This window comes from Ambystoma mexicanum, chromosome 9, assembly GCF_040938575.1.
Source record: "Ambystoma mexicanum isolate Mex_15411 chromosome 9, UKY_AmexF1_1, whole genome shotgun sequence".
In the NCBI taxonomy this organism is placed as follows: domain Eukaryota; kingdom Metazoa; phylum Chordata; class Amphibia; order Caudata; family Ambystomatidae; genus Ambystoma; species Ambystoma mexicanum.
Window position 1 is genome coordinate 1,162,691,533 of NC_090931.1, and position 22,648 is coordinate 1,162,714,180.

Here is a 22,648-nt window from a genome sequence, read left to right on the forward strand (position 1 = left end):
TTCCTCCAATGCCCCCAAAAATGACTGGTGGATTCAATCGAGAGAACCTATCTATGGTCTATGGTAATGCACTGGGTGCATCCCGATTATTACTAATTCTGTTTAAAGATGCTGCCTTGTTCCAGGCGGCATAGCTCTAGAACCACCCTCCATTCTATTGTCCATCTGTCTCAAGGGCTGGGTTATTTGGCCCTTGAGGGTACACTGCTTCTGTAGTTGTTTTGTGTTTTTTATGGCTGTAGGTGACCTCTACTCTGAGCGCAGTGACTGCAATGCTTAATAGTATTCGCTGCAGGTAACTGCCTATCACCTTCACATAACCTTGGTTGCTGCACTACACCTCGAGCAACTATTGCAACTTGCTATTTCAAGGAAGCAACCTTGATTAACAGCCACTCAATACCTTTATCCTCAACACGTATACCATGTGCAAATAATCCACAGGTAACGCATGGTGCAGGGGGTGGGTTGGACATAAAATCCATTATGTCTATCTCAGTTGTATCCAATACCTTCCTTGGTTTAATGACCCATATCTTCTGCACTTCCCCCCCCCCTCCATTTAATTCTACAATTATATACAATTATTATACCCTGATTTTCTCCCACCGTGTCTCTGTCACGGAGACTAAGATCTGAAAGCACTGAGAAGCTATTAAAAGTTGTTATAAGGGGGTTGATAATTGATTCCTCCCCTACAAATTCAGGCTGTTTTGTGTCAGTACATCCGTTAACATTTGTAGATTTTAAGGAACAATTCAGCCCTAAAGTCTCCTCTATTCATACCTGCTCTAGTATAATCCGGTTCATTCTTGTCCAACATTTTTTGTAAGTTCCCCTGGGGATGAATTTTGACCATATTTGCCACACGGCCCTCATTCCCAGAGTTTGCCTTACTCGCTGGAGGACAAAGTTCCTACATTCCTCTTGCCCTGGTCTATGTTCAATCAAGAATGTGACAAGAGGGTCCTAGATTGTCCCACGTATCCAACTCGTTCTGTTACTTTTGGCAATTACTGGTACAATTGCATTGGGGGAAGTACAAATCTTATCATTTACATCATTAACAATACAATTTGAAGCACTACTCCCCTTTACCTGCACCACCCCAGGTGTGCCACAGTGTGTAAGGTTCGTCATTAGCAGGTTAGGCTTGGGTACGCCTACTCAATCAATATCACCCAAGAACCCTTGGATTTCTGAAATTAGTGTGTTCACTGCAATAGGCTTTAACATTCTGGAAGCTTTGTTTTGTCTTGCTTCCGGGAGATTAAAGTAGTTGTTTTCCTTTCTGACATTTTAATTATAAATGTTTAAATAGGAGAGAAAAGTGCCAGCAGTAACAGTAATGCCGTTATGCAGCACAAATAAGGTGCTAAGAGTGCAAACAGTACTTAAACTGCAAAGTGCATAAAGCACATGTAGTGCAAAACAGGAAAAAGTGTGAGATGTACCACCTACTCAAAGTGCAAATAGTGCGACCAGAACACGAAATACACAGTGCAAACAGTGCAAATAGTGCAATCAATATAGATATTACAATTAATAATTATGCACAAGACCCAGACAATTAAGACAATTCAGCCACCAATACCACCTTTAAGGCATGTAAGAAATATGTAAATTATACAAAATGTACCAAATATATGGACAACCTATTAATACTTAACTGGCAAATTTCTTGGGTTTTTTGATTTTACTTGTAACCATAATGTCCCTTTGATAACGTTCTTTCCATGAATTTGATAGGTTTTTATTAGTGCATTTTAACTATAATATCCCTTTAACTAAGTTTTTTTCACTGTCTGTCATAGGTTATTAGAGCATCTTCACCATAATGTCCATTTAACAAAGTTTTTTTCAGTAATTTTTGTATGTTTTTATTAATTAAAATATTTCAGGATGGTACATCATTGTATATGAGTTATTAATAATTCTCTTTTAACATATATGAAAGAACTATAAACCTTCTATAACAAGCATATTTTTTTCAACGCATACTGATGTGTCTCATTATCAGCAGCACATGCTGGGAATGCAAGTCATGGTTGAATTGCCTAGGCATGAAGCTCACCTATGGCCCCAGCAACACCAAGCCACTCCCATTATCCACTGCACCTACCTACATCCTAGATCAGTGTCCACTATACTCTCATAATGTGACCAATGGCCAGTACTCATGGCTTGCAGTCATGGCCAGTCTCCATGGGCTTCGGCCATAATGCATTCCCAAATAAGCAAATCAGAGTAGACATTTGTCCTCACTGAGGGAAAGGCCCACTGCTCAGGCAGCAAAGTTATATCACTGTTTTTTTGGACGTACAGTTTGACACTTTCAAAAAAGTAAAAGACCCAACAGATTTGCAAATGTGTGCTTTCAAGTCCTTGCTAATGTTCCTAGCACAATTTTGCTGCAATCCACTCTAGCGCTTTGACCTGCAGCCGCAAGCATAATTATTTTACCCATTTAAACCTAGGGTTTCGGCCATGCCACATGTCCCAATATGAAAATCAGAGTAGGCATTTGTCCTTGACGAGGGCCAGGCTATCAAAATATGGTTTCCCGAGTGGACTATATCTCTGTCCCCAAGCACTAGTCAGAGAAGATAAAACAACTTGCAAACCAGTTGCTTGGGCCACAGGTGGACTGGAACTGCAGCATCGGAACCCCAGGTAGCTAGAAAGGAATGGGCACTGTTAGGACACAACAATCTGTAGAACACTAATATATTGAAACAGGTATTGTTACCTACCTAATGAAGCTGTGGATCAAGGTAAAGGAAAACCCCTGAAATGGGAAAAACCAAAACAAGGGGAAATCCAAGTAGCAATTGAGGAGAACAAAGCAGGGTAAAAAAAGAGAAGAAAATCACAGGTTAGCCAAATCCAGAGGAAAATTCAAGAGACAAAACAGAAAAACTGAGCCAAGGTCAAAAAGTCACAAAAAGCAGGAATCAAGGAAAAAACAGCCAACACGCCGAATCACAGGAAAGCTGAGAAGCAATGAGAAAGGGTTGGCTGGGCCTTTTATGTGCTAATTCCTGGTTGTATTATCACGTGACTGGTCCGGGTCACGTGAGTGGAAGGAAGGCATGCTTGCCGAGTGTCCAAGAGGTGCCATGGGAAGCTCCACTTACACTGCATAGAGAGCCGTGCAGGTGCAGTCCCAGACATGCGTTGGGAAGGACCATGACACCAGGAAAGACAAGCAGGGAATTCTGAGGCACCCCAGTGACACCCGTGGGCAAAGCGGAGAGGATGCAGGATGGCCCGGAATCGATGTGGAGGTGGGAGTCGAGGAGGAGACTGACTCTGGGCCTGTGGCAGTGGTAAGTGAATGACAGAGTCCCTCCTGAAAGGCCCATAACCCTGTAGGTGCAAAGGATGCTCCTGATGGAAGCGGGAAACCAGAACAGCGGCATGGATGTTAGCAGCAGGTTCCCAGGTCCTCTCGTCAGGTCCAAAACCCTCCCTATTGATCAGATACTGCAGGCGGACCCTGCAATAGCGAGAGTCAAGGATAGCGTGGGACTCATACTCATCCAAAGAGCCTTGACCAAGGGGCAGAGTTGGCACCACTATACGAGAAGAAGGAGGGCATGGTTTTAGGCGGGAGGTGTGAAAAACTGGGCAGAAATGCCAAGAGACAGGCACAGCTAGGCGGAAAGAGACTGGGTTGACTACTTTGGTTACTCGATATGGGCCCAAAAAATGAGGAAGGAGTTTCCGGTAACACGGAATACAGAGATACCACGTAGACAACCAGACTCTGTCAACGGTCTCATAGAGCAGAGCTGGGTGTTGTCGCCTGTCTACCGAGTGACACATGGCAGCCTGAACATCCCGAAGATGTGACAGTGTCAGCTCGTGTATGGTCTTGGTGTCCCTGCAGCAGGGGTGGAGGTAGGTGACAGATCCAATACTAGTCGGGTGTGGGGTGTTGACCATACAAGGAATAGAAAGGAGAGAAGCCCATGGAAGAATGAGGTGTGTTGTTATAAGCAAACTCTGTCATACATAGGACGTGGAACCAGGCTTCTTGATGTTGTAAACACTGGCAACATAAATATTGTTCCAGAGTCTGGTTCATGCATGCTGTTTGGACATCCGTTTCGGGGTGGTAAGCTGAGTAAAAATGGGCATCAATGCCCAAGAGTGCCGTAAGTGCTATCCAGAACCAAGACGTGAACTGGGAACCCCGGTTCTGAGATGAGGATGGATGGGAGACCAAAAAGGCAGAAGACATGTCAAAAGAAGAGATGGGCCAGTGCAGGAGCAGAAGGGATACCAGAACAGGGAACAAAGCTAGCCATTTTAGTAAAACAGTCAACCACAACCCATATGGTATCATATTTCTGGACCATGGGCAAATTGGTGACTAAAAGGATCATGGGGAATTGGCATGGGTTGGAGTAGGCCAAGTGGTTTACTCATTTTTTCTTGCCTTGAGCACAGACGGAACGCCCTTCAACATAGTCACTGATATCCTGATGCATGGAGGGCCACCAACGCTGAAGAAGAGCTAGTGTCCTACTCTGACCAGTATGTCCATTGATCAATGCATCATGAGACCATTTTAGGGCCGGGAGTCTGGTGTGTCGGCAGGAACAGTCATTCTTGGACAAAGGGTAAACCTTCATGATAAGTTGCATTCCACTACTGAAGGCTAGCCGGATGCTGGACCCCAATCATGGACCTCTGTAATCAGACCATGAGGTGGTGTATATAAAAAAACAAAATTAGTTTTCTCTAAGATGCTATTGGGAAAAAAGGAAGTGCATTTACATATGCAAGACGGGACAGCGCATCTGCTTTGCCATGGGCTGACCCCGCAGAGTGCTTAATGCAAAAGTCAAAGCCAGCAACAAACAAATGCCAGCGAACCTGCTGACTGTTAACGCACTTCATTGAAGCAAGGTCCTGGATATCGCAGAGGTCAGAGTACACTGTCACAGGCCATTTGGCTCAGAGTAAATGGTGTCTCCATACTTGGACAGCATCTTTGACTACTAGTAACTCCTTCTCAGTGACCGTATAATGCAATTCAGATGGAAAAATCTTGTGAGAGTGGTAAACCACCGAATGTAGTAGGCCACAGTTTAGGCATGCCTGGGACAGTACTCCGCCTATGGCAAAAAAAGGGGGTCAGCCTCCACCACAAAACATATGTCTACATTGGGATGCTGTAGTATTGGGGCAGTAGTAAACGCTGTCTTAAATGTGTCAACTGCTTCTTGTTGAAGAGTGGCCCAGACAAAGGGTACTTTAGGGCTTGCACGTTTAGTCAAGGGAGAAACAATGGTAGAGCAACCAGAGAAACCTAGGAAGGATTGTAAGGCTTTAACCGTAGTGGGAGTAGGCCAGTCTAATATGATCTGGATTTTGGCAGTATTCCTAGACAACCCCTTGGCCGTAATGTGGAATCCAAGGAGGTCAATTTCGGGCACACGAAACATGCATCTTCTGCCTTGGCGTAGAGAGAATTGTGCTTGAGGCGTGAGAGAACTTCCTTCATGTGTTTCACATGGGACTGACAAGATGGTTAGAAGATCAGTATGTCATCTAGGTAAACAATTATGTAAGAGTCTATGACATCGTGGGAGACATCATTCATAAACCTCTGGAATGTAGCGGGTGTGTTGCACAGGCCGAAAGTCATTACTGTATATTCATAGAGATCGTGCAGGGTGCAGAAGCTGGTTTTCCATTCGTCACCTTCCCTTATGTGGACCAGCTTGTAGGACCCTCAAAGGTCCAGTTTGCTTAAAATATCTGCCTGCCTTAGTTGTTCTAGTAACACAGAGATCAAGGGAATGGGATATCTGTTCTTGATGGTTATTTGATTCATGTCAACACTTGGGCAGAGGTCCCCTTCCCTCTTGGGTAGAAAAAAGAACAGACTGGCAGCAGGAGACTGCGAGGGTCTGATATGCCCCGGATGAAGAGCGGTAGCAATGTATTCTTTCAAGGGCTGGTCTTCAGTAGGCGATAGGGAATATATACGCCCACATGGTATCTCAGCATCCAGAACCAGGTCTATCAGGCAATCATAAGGTTGGTCTGTGGGCAAGAACTCTGTACTGCCCTTGTCAAAAATGACAGAAAAATCCTTGTATTCTTGTGGAATGCTGGACGTAACAGCAGCCACCAAGTGAGCGGCTGCAACCTGAGCTTGACAAGGGGAGAGAAATGATAAGGCAGCTGTAACGCTCACCTGACTCCCACGGAGGCGCTGGCCTGGTTCACGCTGCTGTGACCTCTTCTAAGGTGATGCGCAGGGTTCGGAAGACGGACTGGACGGGGCCCCCAAATCTGGCTTGTCTGGCTCGCAGAAGTATCCTTCTGTAGGCAAAAATAGGGGATTAACTGTCTGCGGGGTAATGCAATCGGCCTCCCACTTTCCCCTCTCACCCTCCTTGAAACCCTTCTGTGATTCCTCGTAGCGTCTCACCTTAGGGTCTGGAAGGACAAGCTCTCCATCCTGCTTCTGATGCAGGGGCGCGTTGGTATCCAGTTACTTCACTGGATTTTCAGATTGGTGAGAACCAAACTTGCTTGGCTTCCAGGTAAGTTTTTTGATAAGAGGTTCCCCTTGTGTCCGTGCATTAATGTACTAATGCTAGTGTCTTTTTCCCCATAGGGGCCAGGGTACGGAATGCCGGGGAACAGGCACCGACCCGAGATGAGAGGTGAAATCCTTGTAGAAATCAGGTAAGTCTTTAATGAGCGTTTTTTTGGTAATGTCTTTTCATTCGCTCATTAATGCTGATGTCTCTTTTTCCCCCTAGGGGCCGGGGTCCGGAAATGCCAGGATGCGGCGCGGACCCAAAATGGAGAGGGAATGAATCAACATGTAAGTCTTAACATGGAGATTTAGCTTTCCTTATTCCCTTCTCTCTCTCACCTTTTGTTCTGGTCTTTTTCTCCCTAGGCGCAGGGGCGTGACTGCGAATTCGGATGATCGCTGCTGAACATGGAGGCGCCATGTAAAGGTGGGTGGAATGCGGCGCTGCAGCGATCGATGCGAAGAGCTTTTAAATAAAAGTCTTCCTTTTCAGGAATGTCGGCGAGATGTCTCTGGGATGCGGTTTTAGCAGGTAAGGACTTTTCCTTCTTCTGTTCTCTTCTTCTCTTCCTTTGCAGGTGATCCAGGATGCTGGCAGGCGTGGCAGAAGTCAGGATGCAGGAGCAGACACGGTGAGCGTCCAGCTGCTAGATGCAGAACAACGTGAAGCACTTGTGGCTGTTCGGGTGGGGTTTAAATAGCCTTGGAAGAAGTTCCAGGTATGTATCCTTCCTCCAATCAGGTATGTATCCTTCCCGGACCACGCCCGGATGGTAAATTAGTCCCACAGGTAAAGTAGTTCCTTTCAGGCCTCAAGGAGGCCGGGATCCTGCAGCATGGTCTGCATCAGGTAAGTGCACCCAAGCACTCTCATAATGAGCCTGGCGCCTATGGCGCCAGGACTGATGTCTTTTATGAGCCTGGCGCCATAGGCACCAGGACACTGTCCAAAGGGCCCCTATATGGGGTTGCTGGGTCCTTCCTTGGGGACTGGAATTCCGCTTTCGGGGACGCAGGGCTTGAACCGGCTCCCCGGGAGCGGGCATCATGACAGCAGCCGAGAGGCAATGTTCCCCCCAATAGAGGGATACAAATTCTATGGAGCCCTAGGCCCAATTGACCGACAGATTGTGTTCCTTCAATCAAGGAATCCCCAGTATGATCCTGAACTGGGGGGTCATTATAAGGTCAAAAGACAATGTTTCTGAATGCATATCTTTGATTATAAGGACGAGAAGTATGGTCTGTTGTTTTATGGGGAGGAGATGTCCGAGGCCAGCACAGGCTCAGGTTTTACTTTGTCCTGCAGTGGCAGATTGAGGGACCTAGCCAGGGCGATGGCAATGTAATTGCCAGTGGCACCAGATTCCACCACCAAGCAGAGGGCATGTTTGACCAGATCGGGCAGCAAAATGACAGGATTGACCACCAAAGGGGTAGCAGACTTGGATAACTGCTTGGGAACAAGGGGTGTTGATTCTGGACCCTTTCTCTAAGGATGAGCCTTCTGAAAACCTGAGGTTCTCTTGGGTCGTTTGGAGCATTCTTTCACAAAATGACCTGATTGACCACAGTAGTAGCAAGCATTAGTCAAGCGGTCCTGTTCACGCTCGTTGGGAGTCAATGGACCATGGACCCCGCCTATCTGTATGGGTTCCCCAGAGGCTCCAGAAGATGGTGGAGGCCTGGAAATCAAAAAGCTAGGAGTCGTAAGGGTTTCTGATTTTCGTTTTGCCCTTCTGCCACCTGTAGGGCCATATTGACTAAATTGGGGGTACTGAATGGGCAAAGCAGGCACTACAGCCAGAGCATCTTTCATAGCGTCACTGAGACCCCTCTAAAACACCACATCCTTCTTGTTTTCAGACCATGAGGTCTCTGCAGCTAGTTGATCAAATCTGGTGATATAGTCCAACAGACTGGCCTTGCCTTGAACCAAATCAAGTAGTTCGCCATCACGGGTCTGGCCCTTGAAATGTGTATCAAACACTCCAGTCATTTCTGCAACCAAAAGATCAAAGTCATAAAGAATAGTACTATTACCTTCAAAAAGCAGGTTAGCCGAGGAGGCAGCCATCCCTCTTAAGTGGGAGAGGGTAAACGTAGCTTTCATTGTGGAATTGGGGAAAGCTTGAGGCCTACATAACAAATGCAGATTGCATTGATTTTAGACGGTACAGAATGTTCTTGGGTCACCATGGAATTTCTCTGGCGGACCCAAAGGAAACGGGTTAGGCACGTAAACAGAGGCCTGTGGTGGAAGGTTATCAGGCAGTGGTTGCTGTGCTGTCAGATCCACAAATTCCTCTTCTGGGGAAAGGGGATGATGCTCACTTTGTATAGAGTCTAAACATGGCGGCCACAGTACTGTGATAGCCTGCACTAAAGCGGCTACTGGGTCTCTGGCAGCAATGTCCATTGTCCACGTGGGAGGGGAAAAAACAGCTTCTCAGTCTGTCAAGACGTGGTCTCTCAAGTGGACTATACCTCTGTCCCCAATCACCAGACACAGAAGATAAAACAACTCCCTCACCAGTTATTGGGCCGACAGGTGGACTGGAACTGCAGCACCCGATCCCCAGGTAGGTATAAAGGAAAGGGCACAGCTAGGACACAACAATCTGTAGAGCACCAATATATTGAAACAGGTATTGTAAGCTGCCTAATGGGGCACCAGCTGTAGATCGAAGAAGGGAAAGGAAAAACACAGAAATGGTAAAAAGCCTTCCTCGGGAGGTGGGTGCAAAGGATCTTCTGTATCCAGAAGAAACTCCAGGTCACCAGAGCACAAGGGGAAATCTAAATAGCAATCCAGGAGACAAAAAACATGGTCCAAAAACCAGAAGAAAATCACAGGTCAGCAAAATCCAGAGGAAAATCCAAGAGATAGATCCAGAAAAATGGAGCCAAGGTCAAAAAGCCACACAAAACAGTAATCAAGGAAAAAGCAGCCAAAACGCCAAATCACAGGTAAACTGATAAATAATGAGAAAGGTTGGCTGGACCTTTTAGGGGCTACTTCCTGCTTGTATTATCACGTGACTGGCGCAGGCCACATGAGCGGGCGGAAGGTGTGCTTGCCAAGCATCCAGGAGCCGTCATGGCAACCTCCAATTACATTGCACTGAGTGCCGTGTCGGAGCAGCCTCAGACATGTGGCAGGAAGGAGCATGACACCGGGGAAGCCGAGCGGGAATCCCATAGTGCCCCAGCGACCCCTCTGGGCAAAGCAGAGAGGAGGCAGGACAGCCCAGGAATCGGCATGGAGGTGGGAGACGAGGAGGAGCCTTATTCCGGGCCTGAGGCGGTAGTAAGTGTATGACACAGGCTCACTGTCCAGGCACCAAAGTTATGTCACTTTTTTTTATTACTTAGATTTTGACACTTTGGAAAAAAATAAAACACAAGACTGATTTGCAAAACAATGCTGTCAGGTCCTTGCTGATGTTCCTTGCACAGGTTTGTTGTAATCCAATCCAGCACTTGAGGATGTAGCCGCAAGCAGATCTTTTTTTTTTCCTATTGAAACCTAGGGCTTCAGCCCTGCCGCCTGCCCCAATAAGCAAATCAGAGTACACATTTGTCCTTGACCAGAGCCTGGCCCACTGCCGAGACAGCAAAGTCATATCACTATTTTTTTAACTTACATTTTGACAATTTGATAAAATATATAACATAGGAAAGATTTGCAAAACCATGCTTTGAGGTCCTTGCTGATGCATCTTGTGCAGGTTTGCTGCAATTCTGTCCAGCACTTTGGGCTGTAGCCACCAGCAGATTTTTTTTCCCATTCAAACCTATCCCAGTTTGAAAAAACGTTACCACATAGCCGGTCCCTGGTGGCCATTTCCACTTTCACCTCATTGCCTGTCCCTCGTGGTCATGGATAATAGCCAGATTGTCCAGGTCATCAGGCCACTGGCCATGGCCACAGTGTATACCTCAAAAGGTATATCACTATTTTGTATACCTACATTATAACACTTTTCAAAAAATAAACACAGACACATTTGCAAAACCATGCTTTTGGGTCCTTTGCAATGCTCCTTGCATGAGTTCGCTGCAAATCTGTCCATGTTTTATTTTTGGAAAAATGTCAACATGTATGTAAAAGAAATAGTAATGTAACTTAGCTCCGACATGACATAATCCATTCAAACTTTAATCAAACATTCAAGGTTGGGTCAATAATCTTTTTGCAAACGTTTGTGCAGATTTGTCAAAAGGCAACAAAGTAATAAACCATTTAAAAATGTAGAGAACCCTCCTCTAATTTTGCCACATACTTTCCAAGATCATTCAAATGTGTGGCTAAAATCTTTTTGCCAATATTTGTGCAGATTTGTCAAACGGCACCACATATATAAGCCTTTCAAATATTTTGGGATGCCCCCTCTCTGATTTTACCCCCACTTGGTGGAACAGCACCAAACTATTTGGGTTTGTGTCTAAAATTATATTGCAAAATATTATGCAGCTTCATTGAATGCCGCCAAAGTTATAAGCCGTCCAAAAACAGCTTTTCACTGACCCTATAAAGTAGAAATATGCATGGATACCCTATTTTTTTTCTCAAATTCGTGAACATCCCAGCAATATCCCCGAAGATCTGAGATGCTTGCGGAATCCGCAGAAGAAAAAACACCAGATTTTTGGCTTTTTTTGGCCATAATCATCCATACTTATTGACATTCACCTCCCCAGAAATTGTTTAATTAGCTTGACAAGGGTAATGTTTTTTTTTAATATGTTTTACTGCGATGTTCGTGTAATCGATTACAGTCTGCGATTCCAACATGGCGTCCATTTCAAAGATTTTGAAGCACCTCACGTTTTTAATTGACCAATCAAAGTGTGTGCTTGTTGTCTGTGAACATTACGTGACTCTCTGATTGCTCCCAAGGTGTCTGCAGACACCAAATCAGGAAATGAGTCCGTGGACAGGATGCAGATATCACTAATTTTGTTTGACCTACTTTTTGCCAATTTAAAAAAAAAAAAACATGTGTATCGGGGTGCTGTTGGTACTCTTGTTCAAAGGAGGTTTGCCTGGCATTTCGGTGCTTGATTGCCCTTGTGGGCAGGACAAAGACTGATATGCAAATGGATATTCCTCCTTTGCGAAAAATACAATTAGCTAAAAGCAATGGCTGCGGACTCTTAAAGTGGGAAAAAACCAGAAAACAGGTTATCATGCCACGTTCTTTCTAGAGAGGGGTGCCTGCTACCTTTTCTGTGCTGTTTCCCATTATGTCTATGAGGATTTCAATAGTGTTGGGACCCTCGCCATAAGTTTGCCCCCACCCCTTGACAAAAGCACACCAAACTTTGCATCCTCATGGGTGACCATTTGCTTTATTTGCAAAGTTTGTTGAGGCTTCGTCAAATGGCGCCAAAGTTGTAAGTCACCCAATAAGTGCTCTTCATATGGGTTGAGCATCTTAACCATAACTACACACCCACTAGCGCAGGCCATGTAATATATATATATATAACTAGCAGGTGTACCCTTGCTTCGCATGATAATTCCTAGGACTGAAGCGTGTAAGCTTGAAGTGCCATACCAGTACGTGTACGGATGAAGCATGTAAGTTTCGTACTGTTGAGGTGGCATGGATTCATAAACTTCTTTGGGGAATGAAGTTCCTGTAATTATCATGAGAGATTTGGCACAATGTGATGGACAGCACCATTGTGGACATTAATGTAGAGACATTATTGTTTCCTGTCACCCCCATTACTACAAAAGCATCATTTTGTGTCACACACATGACTTCAAAATTGTGTGCCGCTAATGTTAGCTAGAATGCTGATAGTGTGGAAAGTTTAAGGACAATGAACTGCTGAAGTTTTCATGAACTGCCGAACTTTAGGAACAATGAACGACGGCAGAACTACGGTGAGAAGAGCCATATGGCTTGGGTAGGCATTGGAGACTGCTTACATTTTCTTTTTTGAAAAATCTATATCTTATACTTTTTACATTGTCTACACCATGGAACCTACCCACATGCCAAATTAATTTCAGGTTTGTAGCATGTTGGGAAGTATGTCGAACATTTCGAACAGACACACACACATGTCCACATATGGCATGGGAGCGCATTGCAGACCGCTTAAACACAATTCTAAAAATGTATATCTTATAATTTTAACATTGTCTACACCATGGAACCTAACCCAGATGCCATCTTTCAGGTTTGTCGCATGTTTGGAAGTATGCTGAAAATTTTCAACAGACACAAACACACATATCCACATATGGCAGGGGTAAGCATTGCAGACTGCTTGTCTTTAATACTTTATTACATTGTCTACACCATGGAACCTACCCACATGCCAAATAGGTTTGTAGCATGTCGGGAAGTATGCTGAACATTTTGAACAGGCACACACACACATCCAAATATGGCTGGGGTAAGCATTGTAGACTGCTTAAAAAACAAAAAATCTAAAAATGTATATTTTATCCTTCTTACATTGTCTACATAATGGAACCTTCCAACATGCCAAATTCCAGGTGTGTATCATGTTGGGAAATATGCTAAACATTTCGGACAAACACACACATATCCACATATTTCAGGGGTACGCATTGCAGACCGTTTAAAAAAAAAAAGAAAAACTAGACAAATACACATGTTATACCTTTTACATTGTCTACACCAAGGAACCTACCCACATGCCATATTTCAGGTTTATAGCATGTTGGAAAGTTTGCTGAACATTTAGAACACACACACACACACATATCCACATATGGCAGTGGTAAGCATTACAGACCGCTTAAAATAAAGAAAATTAGAAACATGTATATTTTATACTTTTTATATTGTCTACACCATGAATCCGACCCACATGCCAAATTTCAGGGTTGTCGTATGTTGGGAAGTATACTGAACATTTTGAGCAGACACACATATCCACATATGTCGGGGTTAAGCATTGCAGACCACTTTAAAAAAAATAGAAACATGCATAGTTTACACTTTTACAATGTCTACATTATGGAACCTACCCACATGCCAAATTTCAGGTTTGTAGCATGTTGGGAAGTATGATGAACATTTCGAACAGACACACACATTTTCCCTCTTACATATATATATGTATAGAGAGAGAGAGAGAGAGAGAGAGAGAAAGAGAGAGAGAGATAGATTCAATATTTTGTTTTAACATTAGTGAACATTAGTGAAGGACTTGCAAACATGTTTAAGGACCATACAATTGGCTAAGTCTTTGAAACCCAAAAACAAACTCTCGGGGCACTGTGCTTTGCTGTGGATTAAGAATAGAACCATAAACGCTATTTTTCAAAACTTTACAGGATCCTGGGATAGACTTTCCAGAGCAGTCCATGTAAATACTATAAAATAGCACAAACAAAGCTCTCGCTGAAAAGCCAATGTATATGTGCTTTGTCATAGTAAATAAACATGGTGAAAACTAACATGACCTCCAATTATTTCAGTGGAAAAAAGACATCCAAACTTTAAAGTACAAATAATTCCCATCTTTCGTCATATATGTTGGAAGCATTTCATACCCTTTGATGTAGTAAGCACATTTTATACATTATTTTACATTTTAATACAGGATATAGGCCAGGAAAAATAACATATTCATATGTTAATGTTTGTCATTTGGTAATTCTAGATAAGGTGCAGAAAGAAATGGGTTTATAGCAGAATTGTAAACATATATGTTTTGCTTTAGTCCTATCCGTTTTCTGATGTTATATATGATGCTGCTTTATCACGAAGACTGTGTTGTACAGGACTGGAAGAAGAATAACCTGTTTGCTGTGATTCGAACATGTTATGGTCGTGTTGTTTTCCCTGTGTGCTTCCTAGACGTTATGAGCTATTTACATTTAAAAATGCATGTCCTGTGTTTCATTTCGATATCTGTGTGTGGTTTCAAGTCAAACCCCATAGGTAGGTGCAGCTGCAAGAGCACATCTGGCCTTTAGCCCAGGTAGCGAAGGTACTGAGCTCTAGTGAAACATGTCGGGGGCGCATTGAGAGGCGCTGCTCCGAGCGAGTTCACGCTGCAGAAGCCTGATTAAGAATAGCTGCCCACTCGGTACTTTGCCATGTCATTTCTCGCCTTTACTTGCTGCTTACAAAATGTGCTGAGCGGCATTTGAAGAACTGAGCACAGCCCGACAGGGCCTTGCTTTGATTTGCTCTACGGGCGAGGCATATGCTGCCTAATGCACGCTGCTACACGCCTTCTACCCGTCCATACATGATCCATAAAACTTGCCTCGCAAATTAGAAACAATGCCATTTGGAGTGATTGCTTCATTTAACTTTTCATTTGAGCTATTTTTGCTTAGTAAAGCTGGATTTGGCACTTGGGGAAAAACGCGGACTTGCACGCAGGCATGGCGTTGCTTACCATTCGCACTTTCACTCCATCTTGAATGCGCTGCGTTGCGGTGGCCGCCAACTGGGTTCCAAGGATAATGGGCGGCCAGCCTTGTTTCCAGGTAACTGCTTGTATGGCCTTTTTTTTTTATTTTTAAATAGATTTAATAGATGACTCATAATAACTTATAAAGTTTGAAAGTGAACTTATGGAAGACCAATTGTTTATTTGGCAAGCCCAGATGTTAGTGTTAAGGGACATTTTGTGTTATTATACATTAAACCGCGTTTATATTTACCATCTGGTCTTTCACAATGGCTCAAAAGCGAGTTTGGAAACAGCATTTTTCCCATTCAAGTAACATGATTAAACACTGTGTTTCTGTTTTAAAAATATTATGATTGACTTCGTTGAGCAATGGATGGGAAAGTATGTGAAATAGCAGAACGAATATAATACGACAGTGTTGTGTATTCTGCAATTGTGTGGAGGTGAACATGCACGCACATACAACGCATAAACAACCTCACCCTTAAGAAAGCACCTATTCATTTTTTTTTGTTTGCACTGGAATAATTTACTTTAATCACTCAAAGGAGATGTATAGGCAACACGACAATAGTGTCTTATTCAGCCTCAAACATCCGTGTGTGCTGGGGTAACCTTATACAATCTGGCTTAAATAATGTAAAACACGAGGCAGCACGGAGCAATATGCATTTTTAATTAGTAAAGTGACTAATATTGAGTGTGTGCTTTGAGGTTTTTGTTTCATTAAAAATGTATCTGTTTTTCCTGCAGCAGAATATCTGTATTCTGCACCTGAACAGCTTTTAAAAAAGCCTCGCAATTTCTGCAGTAGGGCAGAAATCGTAAGAACATACATGTACGGAAGCCGATAAGATTCATTGCACATCCTACTTTGCCATATCGAAGTTGTAAAGAGCAGCTATTGGCAAAAATAATTAGCATATTAGTGTTGAAGAAAAAAAATCAGGAGGGGAAGGGATATTCTTTGTTGCACAACAAGGATTAATTAAGCTAGACGCCAGCTGTATTAACCCAGGTCTAATGAAATATGTGCACTTAATGCAGGCAGCATCCCTTTTTCTTAATATATTGTTTTCAAAAAGGACTGTCCTTTGCATTCAGAGCCAAGAGGCTTATGAAAATGAATCAGGTTTAATGCAGCTCATTAGTCTAAAAGGAAAGTAAAGGAATGATCCTACAATTATACTAATGAGGATAAACCTACCTTCACTTCATATTTTGATCTTTTTTTTTTCCCTTAGGAAATTCAGGTAAAGACCTTAGGTATTATTCGCGATTTTCAAAGGGTTTTAACGATCAGTGGGGAGGTTTACAGGCTGAGAATACTATTGTCAGCTAAACATATTTTGTTCATATTTTGCTCTGTTGAAAAAGAGGAGACAACTTCTGCGAGCATTTCCACTATTAGCAGGGTGCTTTGGCATATGAATTCAAGAGTTTGACATGTACATATCTAAAAAGTACATGCAAGAGCTGCCTGCTACATTCGGTCTACTCCAAATGCTATATTGGCAAGGCACATCTTTTTTTACCCCAATGTGAAATATTGCAGAATAACTCCAAAACAGAGCCTTTTGAAAATATTATTAATTATGTGATCATGCTTCCGCGCAGTCACATCTCATTAAATATCAATTTGTTTGACATTTCCCGTGGAATGATTTAAAAAAAAAAAAAAAATATATATATATATATATATATATATATATTGTAAATGTGAGAAGAATAGAAACATATAGTCCTCCAACAGGAAACAGTTAAACTTCAAGAAAGAGGGAGAGAACCACACATGCAATTTAACACCCAATTTCAAGCTCATTATCTTTCATTGTCTATTAACTTGGCAATGGTTCAGGAGTTAGCTCATGGCAGTTTAAAATGCTGACTGGGCATTTCCGGTGTTCAGCATCCTTTCCTCCGCCCAGTACTCTTTTGCGAGTCGGATAGGCTGCGACGCGCAGCTCTTGGAGTTTCTGCACAGCCATGTTCCCTTGCTTTCAGCTCCACGAAGTTATCATATGTTCTGAATGCCCTCGAAATGCAGAACGATTGTTCCTTGCAGAGAAATAGAAATACGATGAGCTCCTACTGTAGTGAAATGAAGAAGAATGCCCCACTGAAACATATACAACTTCAATGGCACACACACTACATGCGAAATACCTTTTTAATATGGCGCCTTGCCAAATAGTCATCAATATATCATCGTCACTACATATATTTACATGAACACAGCCCAATACACGAAGAATGTATTCGATCAATGTCAACTTGTAAAACTCAAAGGTTTTGTATAAATATTCCTGGCATAACATGCCAGTAGTTACTGTTCATCAGCTGAGCAGACCCCACGCTTCCATATGATATCGGCAAGATTTGCTCATGGAGAAATACAATGGATGTGTCAACATCAGGAGAGGACATCATTCCTGGCAGAGTGCAAAGAGTTAATCGTTGTGGTGAAACTATTTCATGTTCTAAAGGCTCCCAAACTGTATGAAAGGGGAATTACAAAGGCCATGTGTATTATATACTCCTTATTAGAAACAGCAAAATGAAATCCACCCGGAATATGGCTAAATAGTGTGCCATATTCTAACGTTCCATGTAATGTGCAGTGCTTGTGTGTGTTTTCATTTAAATGCAACACTAAGTAGAGGTTTGCAAATAAACTACATCTGGGCTGTCTCTACTGTTTTACTCGCAGAATTCAAAAAACTGCAATACAATTATAACACTTGAAACGTTCTTGAATCATTCTCATTAGACAATTTGAGGCCTATATGAAACGGCAGATTGTTCTGAATTCCACATTCCCAGCATATTGTCAACACTGCAGACTTCAATCAAGACTACAAAAGGCAAATGCATGTACTATCAACAGTTCAGTGCCTAAATACCCTCAGACAATTCCCCTTGACGACACTTGCACAATTATATACCAGCAACAAGCCTGCACATTCTCATGATAATATAAAAAAAGTGGAGTGGGCACTACTGCCAATAACTAGAGAACACCAATCCACCTGTTTTATAGACATATTAAGGTCTTTCTTGGACCAAAGATGTATGGTCTTTTAACACTGTTTCCTTCCTCCTGATAGAGCCAGTAAGATTATGATAGCTTTATAGACATGGGCCATGGCTCATACTGGGTGTTATGGCCTCTCGTTGTCACAAGCTTCATTCTTTCTCACCTGTTTTTCCTTGCTTGTGGTCTTCTTGGGGGCGCTTCCCTTCTTCCTCACTGTTCGAGACTTGTACATGTAGGGGCGCGAGTCTTCGGGTTCCAGCGTGAGGTAAGCCGACTGCCTTAAGCAGGATAGCGTTCAGTATCCAGGAATGCTCAGCGACGGGATCCAGGAAGGAGGAGGGGCAGGCGTCCTATGCTCAGTGAGAGCCCGGAAGACCGCGGCACCAAGCACAAGACAGAATCTGGGATGAGGGGAGAAAGGCTAGCGGAAGAAATGCAGGAATCAGGAGATTGTTCCAGGAAGGAAAAAATGGGGGGTAAGGAAATGGAAAAATAGTACGATACACGGACTCAAAACACATGTCTAATAACTCCAACTGCGCGTTGAGACGCGCAGAGCCAAAGGGGCGTGCCTGTTTTCTAGGAAGCAGAGCGTTGCGCGTAAAGTCTAGAAACACTGACCTCATGTCGCGGTGCATCATGGACCACAAAATCCAGAAGGGCCGGAATTGGTGGTTCATGACACTCGTACCTTGTTAAATGCCTTCAATGCATTTAGGCATTTCACTCCATCTTCAAAGACCCATAACACCCAGTACGGCCATCGGATCAAGTCTTTAAAGCTTAATTAATACATTGTAAAGTTAGCTGGCTATTATTGGCAAAACAGAAGTTGAAAGCCTCACCCACTATTACCAGGCCTGCTGTTTCACTCTCAGAGTTTTCTACCTAAATGCCATCGTCTCCATTGGACAACATAACACCTTGACAAAGCTCCCATCAACATTTTAAGAACGGTCTCCAACTGTTTGCTTTGTTGATAATCTGTGTTTCAAATGTTGCCAAAATACAAAGGCACTGCAGACACCGAGAACGGACTGTCACAGGTTTTATTTGACCTTATGTGTGTAATGTGGCTTTAGGCTTGCTTCAGGGCCATTGTGCAGTAGCACCTGCAGCTTTCCAAGTGTTGGGTGGTATTACCACACTAACTGATCTCAGTGCCAAATAACCAGACAGACACAACGAATGTGGCAACATACTTCTTTATTATCAGCTCAATAAAGTAGGAAAACCTGGTGAGCAAAACAAATCGCAGCTCACACTCACCGCATTTCAATTACAGGCTTTATACCTCGATGTATGTCAGCTATGATATCATCATATGTGGCAAATAGTAAAAACCTGTTGGGCGGAGGGATTGGTTAAGGGAACATATATACCTGTAGTCTGCATACGTGTTAGTAACATTGTTGGTTGCCCCATATCTGGTTGGCACGTCTTGAACCATCTCTAACTACATAACATACAGATAATAGCAGACTAGCAGCCGTGGAATGGCTTCTTCAACAATGTATAGTCCACCATTACATAAGCCCCCATTATTGGTTAGCATTCTCCTGCAACCTTGGACATTCGGTTTGTTAGCAGCACGTAAGCAAAACAAAACCCAGGTGTGTGAAACAACGTCAGACAGCTGCCCACCTGGCTAATTAGCCTACCATCTCTCATCAGCTAGGCTTTAAGCCAATGCTTCTTCTTTGTAGTTGATCTTGCTGACTGTTCTCTTCCTCTGGAAATTTAAAGGGAGTGAAGGTACATTGCTATCTTCGTCTGGAGCTTTATGAATAGGCTTTGTCTTCTGGTATTACACCATGTGTGAGGAGAGCATGATTTTTTCCATTCTGTCCTTCGATTTAGTGCTATTTGATTCAATTATCGTGGGTGATATTACTCTCCTCAGCCTCTGGAGACTTGGTTACTCGGTCTTGCATATGCTTTCTGAATCTTTGATTGTACAATACTTGTCACTCTCAAATGTTAAGTCCTTTGCTTAACCTAAAAGAAATATGTCCTGTGTACATGGCTTATTCTCTATGACTGCTTTTCTGCTCTGCAGTTGCTTCTTGCTGCAGCATCCTTGATCCTGAGCCAAACAAATATTCTTTGTTCTGCACAAACTTTTATGCCAGTGCCCATCAGCTCTGAAACCTTGTTTTTTCTTATTGAGGCTTCTCACTTACTATTACGGAAAGCCGATGTCCATTTTCTCCACATGGCTGCTTTACTTGCATTATATTTCCTCCTTTAGCAAGCTTCTATGTGTCTCATCTACATTGTGTTTCTGTGTATATACATCTACTACATCTCTTGTTACTTATCTTCTCAGTGTATATCATTTCTTCATATTCACATATATGTTCATTTTGTTAATTCAGTCACATTTTCTTCTTTCAGTATTCGTGTATCGATTCAGTGCACCCTCATGTCTTCTCTTTTTGAAAGCAATTTACATCTGTCAGACTTCAATTATAGTTCTTTTAGCTCAATGAATGTCTGCAGACTTCCGTCTACCGCTTCAGTTCGAGGGTACATTCGATACGGTTGTCTGAGTGCATGGCATCTCTCATATCTGATGAGGTATTGTGATGATACCTGGTGTCAAGCATATTGCCTTCTTGTTGTTCTCCCAGAATGATGGAGGTGAGGGGGTGGGGTCTAATGACTTATACATCTGCTTCTCTACATTCCCCCCTCTGGTCGAGTCCTCAACCACCTCCTCAATTTCATTCACCTTTTCTTCACAGATTGGTTTCTTTGGGATCCATATCTTTGTCACCCCCTCAGGTCACCTGAATTCTTTATGTGCTCATCTGCGCTCCAGGTCATATAGCAGCACTCCCTAGTCGGTGAACAGAACACCCAACATCACACATAGTTCTTATGGTCCTTGGCATAGCAGAACATGTTTCCTGTAAGTGCCAGAGGGTTATTGTTTAGGTGCTCACGGGTGGTGTTCTCATTTTGTGTGTGCTCATCAGTTACAGCATTCACATTGATCATTATCATGATCCCAATAGCTTTCTTTCCTGTCTTCTTGCATTGTCCTATGAAGATTTTTATAAGGCAGAATTCCAGCAACAGTAGCACTAGTTTTGCTCCTAACATTTTGAAGGCATTTGCCATCCAGGTTGGAACCCATGGGAATAGAAATGAAAATCAGTACTGATCTTCGGTCTCATCTACTTCTTCTACCATTTTTGTGTTCAGAGTTGACAGCATAGTTATTGCTTCTTTCAGGGTTCCATTTTCTCCATCGTGTGCAGGTTTGTATGTACAGCAAGAAGGGCCAATTTTTGCTCACTTACCTCCTTCCTTTGCTGTAATTAAGTCTTGGACATACCTGTTCTGGAGGGTCATGATAGTGATCACCCTCAATTCTGCTTTAATCACATTAAAACATTGTATTGTTGTGCTTAGCAGCTGCCATATGGTGATTTGTAACCACTTGGTGTTTGCTGCAGCTTGAAATTCTGGCAGGTATATGGCTGCAGATATCACTTCCATCCTTTCGAACCATTTGTGCTCATCTGGGATGTCATGATAGGCTTCTAATGATTTTACCAAAAAGTATTTCTCTCTCTTCTGTCTGGTGAGGTTGAGCGACCTCTTCTTCCTTTGGTGTGTTTCCATTTTCGGAAATCTGTCTGTGTTGAGGGCACTCTGAGAGATCACCAATACAAGAACATGTATTCTTACTATAGAACACCCCCCCCCCCAATATTTAGGTAGCTCAATTTAAGCTTTGGATCCACAGGCCCAATGATTGTCCATCAGCATGGCAGTTCCTCCTGTCATTCCTGGAACATTGATGAGTGGCTTGAATCCTTTATTTTCTCCAACTTTGGTCAGACCCATGTTTCTGAAACACAGTGCCACATTTTTCATGCACAGTATGGATGCAGGTCTTGCTTCATCTTCAACCCATGTTGATAACTTTGCATACTTGGCTCAGTCCTTAAGACATTTATCATTCACTATTTGCAGTACCTTCACTGGTGCTGTCATCAATAAGTGTGCACTGCCTCCCAACATTCCTGCTTCCCATCCTGCACTTGTGGATACTTGTCCATATACCAATAGCTAAGGTTTTTTTTTCCAGCATCATGCCAAATCTTGTTTTCCCATGTGTCTGCACAATTCAGTCTCTTCTGTTCAACTATCCTTATCTCTCCTCCAGTCAGACCACTAAATGAGTACAGGAGCATTCTGCTCTTCCAATTTGGGTCCTTTTCCATCCTCTATGTCTTTATGTAAGCATCTTTATATGGAATGCTCTCTTTGATATCCATCGTAGGGTTGCCCATTTCCCTTCAAATTGTCCTCTTGTCACGCATCCTGCTAGATGGCTGAGACACTTTGCCTCATGTATAGATATTTATCTTGCTATACATGTGCTGACTGTACTCATGGCATAAGGGATGAGAGAACATACAGAGCAGCTCTCATCTGACATTCTCCTCCCCACCTCACTAATGTACTGGTACCAAATGTGATTTTTTAAATGGGCTGAATTATCAAGGTATGTGTTTGTATCCTGATAATCTTCTCCAGCTTCCCTCTTAAATCGGTTAATTTGTTTGGAAATCTCAGGGAAAATATTACTTGTACTTTTGTTAGGGATA

General features: G+C 43.0%; 1 long non-coding RNA gene across 1 annotated transcript in view; it reads left to right on the forward strand.

The window, feature by feature from the left end:
- Positions 1-14,725: 14,725 nt before the first annotated feature.
- Positions 14,726-22,648, forward strand: part of LOC138488998 (uncharacterized) — an 83,373-nt gene continuing 75,450 nt past the window's right edge. Inside the window, exon 1 of the long non-coding RNA XR_011274741.1 lies at positions 14,726-15,059. This is a non-coding gene — a long non-coding RNA (uncharacterized lncRNA). The remainder of the gene's footprint in view (positions 15,060-22,648) is intronic.